This window comes from Zingiber officinale, chromosome 7B, assembly GCF_018446385.1.
Source record: "Zingiber officinale cultivar Zhangliang chromosome 7B, Zo_v1.1, whole genome shotgun sequence".
NCBI classification, from domain to species: domain Eukaryota; kingdom Viridiplantae; phylum Streptophyta; class Magnoliopsida; order Zingiberales; family Zingiberaceae; genus Zingiber; species Zingiber officinale.
The window spans coordinates 88,721,462-88,730,054 of record NC_055999.1 but is presented as its reverse complement, the minus strand read 5'-3'; the positions used below and the strand labels follow the sequence as shown (position 1 = coordinate 88,730,054).

Genomic DNA, 8,593 nt, shown 5'->3' with positions numbered 1-8,593 from the left:
ACCAACCAACCAATTCAACAACCCGAAAATCGCAGCTTGAACTCACTGAACGAGTCGGGAGCATCTTACCTTTCCTATCTACCTTTTTTTCCTCTCATCCCAAACTTGTTTCTTTGTTTGCTTGGATAAGTAGGTTGCCCGATTGTAGGACAAGGAGTGTACCATGCCTTTCAATATCCTCCTATCTAACCACACTCATATTTTCCTTTTCTTTTCCTTGCAAGATATCATATGAGAAAAAAAAACAAAAGTGCAGTAATGCAAGAGTCAAATCTGAATGGCTCAACTTCTAACCAAAATGAAGGGCCCTCACAGCTGCATGAGAAACCATGAAGCATCTACGAAACTTTTTTATATTTTCCTGCAGTCAGAACAATTCTAGGAGAGTTGTCACAAATCGGCAGAAAATGCAATTGCCCATGACGTATTCAGTCAGATGAAAGATTCACCTAAATCTGTGACTTCGACAATCCATCAATGGGCAGGTGATGCGCCAGAATCTCGTCCGACCAACACTTACCTGATAGTCCAAAGAAGAGGGCAACATCACCATCTTTGCCCATATTGTTGCTAGAGTGCAGGGAGAGAATGTTTCTTTTAGGCATTAGATAGTGCATCACACCGAACAAACCCTTCTTCATCTCCCCGGCATACTGTGTGCCAAGGATGACCATTTCTTTCCTATCAAGATTAAGATCAATGCTAGTGGAGGTAGTCATGTAGTGTGTGTATCGATTACATGGAAACTGGCCAGCATTGTAAATTGTGAAGTCCAGAGTACTGAAATCCTCCAGTTCTTCAGGCGTAGGACGGATGCACCTGCGATCCTTCCAATTATTTCATGCAAAAGAGAGTTTTTCTTCTTCTAGTTTACATGTTTTCCCTTGGCATTAAGGAGAGAAAGAGGAGCTAGTTAGCTCACTAACACTAATATATGCATATGTATGATCTAGCCTGCTACTAACACAACTATGATTCACTACTAGAGATCAACAGAACCAACGCAAAGATGACTTATCTGGATAACTGTCGAACTGTAGAATTGAAGAGCATCTTTAGCATTCTTATTAGTAGTATTTTTCACTTGCATGTTGTGCATGAACAGGGAATGATAGGCCCTTGCAGAGATAATTTGAACTTTGATTCGATGCTCGGGATCCCAGTTGAGGAATTGGTCATTCACAAATACCTTGTATCATTCAGATGGCATATTAGGATCTATGAGGAATTACATCAAACACTTGATGTGCATGTGTACCTTATCCAAAGAGTTGAGGTAATTGACAACCCTCTCCCTGTTCACCAGGAAGGTGTGCTCATCCATCTCTATGTTCGGTGAGCCTTTGCGTGAATAGTGCACATACATTTTGAGAAGGAACCATCAATGGAAGGATCATGAATTAGTTGTGTGGACTTACTTTCCCCACCAAAGCTCATTGGCAGTGGTTTCATCCTTGACGACGCGCTTGTCCCTCGGCGAATGGCCAGTCTTCGTGCCGGACAAGGTAGCCAAGGCTCCAGTCGATGTTATGAATGATCCATGTTCATGTTTTATGGCTTGCTCGTAGAGTTCTACAAGGAATTCGTGATTCTTTCAATGAGAATGAAATGTGATGATTTGAGTGATGAAGAGGAGATGAGAGCAAATACCGAGCGGGGAGAGGTTGTAGAGGACATGGGTAAACTTGAGGGCGCTGTCGCTGACGTTGATGGTCGGCGTCAAGTAGTGGTGGTGCTCGGCGGCGACCTTGGTCGCCTCCGCCTTCCTGGCCGGATCGCCCCTCACCACCTTCGGCCTTGTCTCCCTCGTCAGCGACGCCAATGAATCACTGCGCACAGCACGATTTCATTACAAGAAACGCGGGAGAAAGATTGGATTCCACCTTCTTGTTCTCAAGAAGATGGAGATTAAATATTGACCTGATGGATTCGAGCTGGAGCTTCTGGCGCTCCTCCTTTGAGATGGTGGCGAAGGCAGCGTTGCCCTGCTGTGCGCCGTCCTTGATGGGGGTGGTCGGCGCCGACCTCTTCTTCTGCAGGGAGTGCAGTTCGTCGATGGTCTTCGCCTTCACCGCCGGCGCATTGTCGTCGTGGCGGATCCCGTTCTCCGATTTCTCCCTCCCGTGCATCTAGATCTTCGGCAGCCCATTGGAGAACGCCGTCGCTCACCAGGAAACGAGAAGGAGCACAACGTCATATGAGGAGAGGGAAAGATAAATGGCGGCTTAGGTTTGGGAACGCGAAAACACGGCGCCGAAAAGAAAACAGCGAGGGAAAGGAAAACAGCGAAGGGGGGAAATGACCAAATTCAATTACAATGGTTTTTTCAAAACTGTTGTCGTAGGCGCTAAAAACGCGGATAAAGACAATGGTTTATAAAACCGTTGTAAAAAGTGTTGTCATTTAAAAAAAAAGTCGCTCAATGACAACAGTTTTGCTAAAACCGTTGTCTTTTATATTTAATGGGGAGTTCAAAGACAACGGTTTTGGCAAAAACTGTTGTCTTTGAGCAAATACGTAATGCTTTCTCTTAAAACCGTTGTCGTAGGGGTGTTGTCATTTGCAGTTTTTGTTGTAGTGTATTATGGCTGTGATACTATTAACATGACTTTTCCATCTCGTTGTTGACAATGACTTTAGAGTTAATTGATGAACATGATCTTGTAAAATCTTCTGCTTTTTTGTAGAACTAGCAAATTAAGTATACCTGGGTTGCACAACTCTAAAAAAAGACATATCCTTAAAACAACAATTTGTCATATCACAAATTGTAAGATCCGAAATAGCAAATTAAGTATCCTTAAAACAATCTATTATCATCCATTGAAAGCAACTTTTTAGGATTGAACATAAAATCCGAAATATTTTCAAAGATGTCCAATTGTTCAAATCTACTCTTTAAAGATGAAATAACAATATCAATGACAACAACAAAAATAATTAATCCTAAAAGATTCCTCAGCATATTGTGAAATATTTTCATGACAATTTTCATCAAATTGTTGCTTTTTATGAGTTGTATGTTTTTGAGGAAAAATAGGATCAATTTTCATTTTGGATGCAATCTCTTTCGTTAATGTCATAGCGGGCTGGAAACCTTCCTCCCTATATTTTTCAAACTAAGAAATCAATTCTTTCAAATTCCTTATTGCAATGTCAATTTTCATATCTTTAGATTGCAACTTTTTACTAATCAATTCAATTTTTTTTCAAAATGTTATATAGTATAGTCATGCCCAACAAAAATTCAAAACTTTCAAATTCATATGTTACTAAAGATTCAGCCTCATTCCTAGTCTTAGCATCTTTACTAACTTTTGATAATTCATATAATGTTTCTCTTATCTCATTTGGCTGAGTTATTATGGTTGTGATACTATTAACATGACTTTCCCATTTCATTGTTGACAATGACTTTAGAGTTAATTGATGAACATGATCTTGTAAATTCTTCCGCCTTTTTGTAGAACTAGCAATTTAAGTATACATACGCTGCACGACTCCAAAAAATAACATATTCTTAAAACAATAATTTTTCATATCACAAATTGTTAAATTAAGATAATGATAAGCACATGACATATAAAATGCTCTTGGATTTATTTAAAGAAATCTTTTTTGTACACCTTGATTTTTTACTTTTCATATTGGAACCATTATCATAATCTTGCCCCCTCACATTATTGTTGGTGCAGGAAGCATCTGACGATCAAACTTGTGTTTTGATTATGTTAAAGGGTCCAAAGTTAAGTTGTCTTGTTATCTAACAAGGTTCGTTGAGCTTGCAGGAAAGTCCTAAGTTGTCATAGGCAAAAGTCTTAGTGGATTCTAAGCAGGTGTAAAACTGAAACAACCCTACATTTTTTTTTTACCAAAGACATTCAATCAAAGTATACTGTAAAGTACCATAATAGAAATTCTCACTGAAGAACTAACACACCCACCACAACCAGTAGGATTACAAAGAAGAAGCTTAACAGAAAGAACAGTAAGACACCCATACGACTCCTCAAAACCAAAGATACACATAAGGACACCAACTCAGCACTCCTAGATGTTCGGACAGTGGGACGTGCACCCATCTCGCCACCTCGTCTACTCCATCCGCATGCCCCCTACCATGTTCTGGGAGGTATCTCCCTCACCTATAACGTAAGCATCATGAGTTTACGGACCCAGTAAGTACAATTCATACGAAAAATATGACCTCCATGAGGTAGAAAGAATGATAACTAGTAGACATAGTTCATTAGTTCAATTACAGTGTTAGGAAGAGAAATACAAAATGTAAAAGTGCCTACATAACTAATACGAGTGAATATGTCACACTGTGGTAACCATATTTTCGAGCCAATCATTCAGTCCATGTTCATGATCCTAGAGGTACCTCCTAGAGAACATACAGTCATATAGCCGAAGCTAACACAATAAATTATCAGTCAAGTTTGGAAGGACCCTCCCCGGAGCTCATCCCGGGACACCCAACCCGTACAGTCATCACATATGCTCATATTCATCCACTTAGCCATATAAGAAACATAAACTATCCACATTATACATAAATCAATAGCACATTTCATTTATTTTGTAACCACACCAATTCATAAGAACCTTTCTATAACCAAAATCATGCATAAACATAACAATACTAATGAATAAAACCTAACTCATGCATAACAAGTAGAGAATGTATCACAAGAATTAAAACTAGCATGGAAAGTTTGAATCCCTTCGAACTCATGATACCCTATTCGATACCGAAATTCCACAGTGAAACCATAGTAGCGAAAGGAAAACCGAATCAATCCCGTGTAAAGTTCACACCTCAATAAAACATAAGGAGAAACTCGAAATCGAACCACCATCCCATTTCAAATCCAATCAGAGCATGAATCATCCAAAGGTTCATCAAGAACAAAAATAGCAACCCGACCACTGTACAAGGACACAGAAACGTTGGAGAAATAACATATTCAGAAATAGAACATCAATCCAGATTAAGGTATCAATTGAAACTATAAACTACATCAAGCACCAACTAACCCTTATCTAATTTTCCATATGCAGAATTACAACACGTTGAGGAAATATAAACGAACAATCAAACCTAATCCAACTCTAGTATTTCCAAGATTTACAGAAGCCGCAGACCCTACAGTACAGACCCAATTATAGCTTATCCTAACCAACCATCAGTCCAAAACTTCAAAGCATTAGAAAGGGAAAAATACAACAAGGCAACATCGATTTACTAAATCAACTCCTCCACCAAATTGAAAACAGAAACTCAATCCAACAAAAGAATCCAGTGCATGGCCAGACTCAATCATAAATACCAAACTTTATTTCAAAAATCTAAGGGAAATTTCTAGATCAGAAAAAAACATCACGAAAAAATCAACCTGTTGACGTTACGCAAGTGTACGGAAAATGTCGTAAGTAATAATAAAAGATATCGTATCCATAGGGACTGGAATAACCACTAAAGATGTTTTAACACGAGTTAGCTAAATAACTAATCAATGTTTTGACAAAAGCAAAGTACAACTATGCAAAGTAAAATATAGAAACTAAAGAATAAGAAACAAGAATGAGGGATATGATAAAGGTATGTTCTAGGAGTTTGGTTTCTTTGTAATGATCTTCAATGTAAATGATCTACCAAATCTTATCCCTCAATTATCCATCATTTGTTGAAGGTTGTCGGTTCCCTCTTGCAATAGACAACCGGCCTAGGACTGAAATTTATACCTAAATGTTATCAATTAGGAATGAATCTATATTGTCCTTACACGAACTTGCCTGTCACATGCATCTCTCAGATAATCAACATAGAATTCATCACTCCTCAACCGCATTAAGATATAATATATGAACACATACAATCTATCATACCCCCTTGAATAACACTATTTCACCCTCAAGATCATCCCTTAAACGTCCTTACACAAGTATGTTCCTGTCATGAACGTCCCTCAAAAAATTGAATGAAGCACAATCTCTATAAGATCCACAAGATATCTAAATATTCAATCAAGCATGGTAATTAGGCACAATCACAACAATCCATACAAGATCAAATTGATACAAACAGGGTAAAATATAGAAATAGGAAATTGGCAAATCCACAAGAGTTTTACATCAAATCATCCTTACAATTACTCCCTCCATCCTAGAACAAAGAAATCTACTCCATAAAATGAGGAAAGAAATCCGAAGAGAAGAAAATTACAAGCATTCTTGATCCCAAATCTAAGAAAAGGAAGAAAGAAAGCTTATCTATGATGAAGAACCATCTCCGGATCCAATCCACAATCTTGGAGTCGAAACGTTGAAAATCCGCCCTTAGATCGCCGGAAAATCCCTCCAAGAAGATGGAGGAACGCCCCAAATCTTGATTCCCCCCCCCCCCCCCCCAAAAAAAAAGGGGAGAAGATCCCCCTTCAAATCTTGAAGAAGGCTTTATATAGAGAGGGCAATTCGGGAGCCACACGCCCCCATGACCTGGCCGTGTGTGGGACACGACCTAGACAACTCCCCTTGTTGCCCAGGTGACACGGTCGTGTGATGCTCACACGACCATGGCATGCTCTGCCACTGCCCCCTTGCACGGCCGTGTAGATCTACATGGCCTGCTTTGCCTCCGACTCTAGAACTCATGCATGATTGTGTCTGGGACACGACCAAGGCAAACTTGGCCTCTAGATATGTTACACGGCTATGTGATGCTCACACGGTCGTGCTCCTCCCTTTCTTTGCTGAAGTTGCATGGGTGAGCACCACCACACGACCTGGACACTCACCTTCTCTGCCAATGTTGCAAGGGTGAGCATCACCACACGACCAGACCATCTCCCCATGATAGGGTTGTGTGGCTCACACACCCCCTTGCATCACATGGCCATGTGGCTCACACACCCCTTGATTGGCCCTGCATAGCCATGTTTTATTGCAATGCCTTTTACTCCATCAAGATGGGATTTTCTCAAGTTAATGTCTTCATCAAAGTTATCGATCCTGAAGTTATCTACACATTGGTTCAAAGAATAGACCAAATATCCAATGGAGCACAAAGTTATGCCTATTTTACTCTTGGTGTGCAGTGCAGGGATTCCACACGGCCCTGTGCTAAGGCCGTGTCACATAGAAACGTATTTTAGACCTTCAAGACGTGGTTTTATTATAACGACCCAAAATTCCTCATTATGAGCCCTAATAGTACGTAAAAATATTTAGAAACGCTTTAGAAATATTCTAGAGATTTTTATAAATTTTTAGAATATTTTTATGCAATTTTTGAAGGTCGTTTGGTATTTTTACTAAACAAAAGAAGTTGCAAAAAAATAAAGAAATTTAGCCGAGGTTCGAACCGGAGACCTCCGGCTAAGCAAAACCTTTCGTTGTCTCGGCTGACCAGGAGCCCAAGCAGGCGTTGCTGATTAAAAGAAGCATGAAATGTATTTAAGTAGTAGAAGTTAATAACAGGAAATAATAGGAAAAAAAGGGTTGCAGCCGAGATTTGAACCCACGAGCCAAGCCTTAAGCAACGCGCGGTTGACCAAGTGTTCACCCGGGCGGTTCTGTTTAGAAAAGGGTAGCAAATTTATTTAAGATAGTTAACAGAATATTAAGGTTATAAGAAGAGAACTTAGGGCATAATTTTTCCCGTGACCTAATTTCTTCCTCTCCTCTCTTCGGCGTGCAACGACGATTCTCTCGGGCGAAAACGAAGCCGAGTTAGGGCTTCTCTCCGGTGGTCGGCCAAGGACTCATCCGGAGGTTTCTTCATCTCCTTGTGATCCTCTCGTCGAGGAGGAGCCGTGAGCACAAGAAGGGACCGAGAGCTCGAGTTCTCCGAAGCCCTAGGAGCCTTCCCCTTCGGCTGTAAGTCCAAGGAAGCCTAAGGTAAGTCGCTACTCACCTGCAGTAGGATAGTTCCGGATTCCTATTCCTTTTGTTTTCGAATTTTCTGTGGAGATTGTTAGTTTAGGGTCTCTGCCGTGAGTTTTTTTTATAGGAAGATGAGAAGGGGTTCTAATGGATTTGGCATATAGTTAGGCTTCTCAATTCTGATATTAAGCATCTCTTAATTGAATTATGTGGAGTATCCTGTTCTGGTTTTAGGTTTTCTGCCGTGAGGTTGAAAGGAAGAATATGGAGAAAAAAAAAATGTGAGGAGCATTTAGTTCCTTTTGGTCACCTGCTGTGCCACAGTTCCGGGAGGAATTGCTTTGTTTGGTTTTCGGATTTTAGTTGTAGAGGATTATGATGTTTATGGATCTTAGAATAGATTCAAGATTTTACTCGCTTTCTTGCTAATCTGTTGAAGCATGATTGGAGATTTTGGTTGTTTTACAAAAAGGTTTAAGCTGTGAATTGTTACATAGGTTTGTTTTAACTTTACAGCAAGATGAATTTAATCTTATGCAAGGAAAAGGGGCACGAGTAACTCTCTTGGGGTTGCTGTGCAATTCAGCTATTTAGCTGAACAGGAGAAAGCGTAGATTTGTTGATTAGCATATAGTTTCCTTCATGTCGTTACTTTAATGCTTCCTCCCTTACTGTTGATTTGGAGCTGCGGTATAGTTTACTT

General features: G+C 39.9%; 1 pseudogene; it reads right to left on the bottom strand.

The window, feature by feature from the left end:
- Positions 1-449: 449 nt before the first annotated feature.
- Positions 450-6,852, bottom strand: LOC122004525 (annotated as a pseudogene).
- Between the last annotated feature and the right edge of the window lie 1,741 nt (positions 6,853-8,593).